Here is an 809-nt window from a genome sequence, read left to right on the forward strand (position 1 = left end):
GCTGGGTGCAGTACTCACACCCATAATCCCAGTGGGCCCCAGGCTGGGTGCAGTACTCACACCCATAATCCCAGTGGGCCCCAGGCTGGGTGCAGCACTCACCCATAATCCCAGTGGATCATGAGTTAATCACAAACTCTAGAAGTCCACTGCATAACTGCATGAGGTTTTAGGGGGACAACTAGACACAAGTCATAACACATGGGATACCCTCTGCCATGTTATAATCTTGCAAGAAGGTCCCTACCACATCTAGTCCCTCCATCTTGGACTTCCCAGCCTCCAGAACTTTAAGAAATAAGGCTCTACTCTATAAGTTATCTAGTATCCAGTATTACATCAGATGGGCTAAGACAGTGGTTTAAGACAGCAAAAATTATTCTCTTTTGGACTTAGAGGTCGAAAGTGTAGTGAGGCCACGGCCCCTCTGAAGGCTCTAGGGGAGAATCCTTGCTTGCTTCTTCCAGTGCTGGTGGCATCACTCTAATCTCTACCTCCACAGTCACCTGCCTCCCTAACTCTGTCAGTTGTGTCCTGTTCTGTGTCCCACAAGGAGAGTCTCACTGGATTGATACCCTATTGTCAGTTAGTATAATGTCACCATGAACTTTAATTTAATTGTATCTATGAAGACTTTGTTTTCAAATAAGAACACATTCTAAGGTTCTAGATGGTCACAAATTTTTGGAGGATATTGTTTAATCCATTATGGATCCCCAGAGGAAATTTTTGCCTCCTGGAGGCTGGTATCATTGCTGTTTAGAATGCATCATCTAAATCTTATGTATTTGTAGAAGTGAGTGTGATCT

The sequence above is a fragment of the Octodon degus genome, unplaced genomic scaffold (assembly GCF_000260255.1).
Source record: "Octodon degus isolate 3935 unplaced genomic scaffold, OctDeg1.0 scaffold00094, whole genome shotgun sequence".
Lineage (NCBI taxonomy): Eukaryota > Metazoa > Chordata > Mammalia > Rodentia > Octodontidae > Octodon > Octodon degus.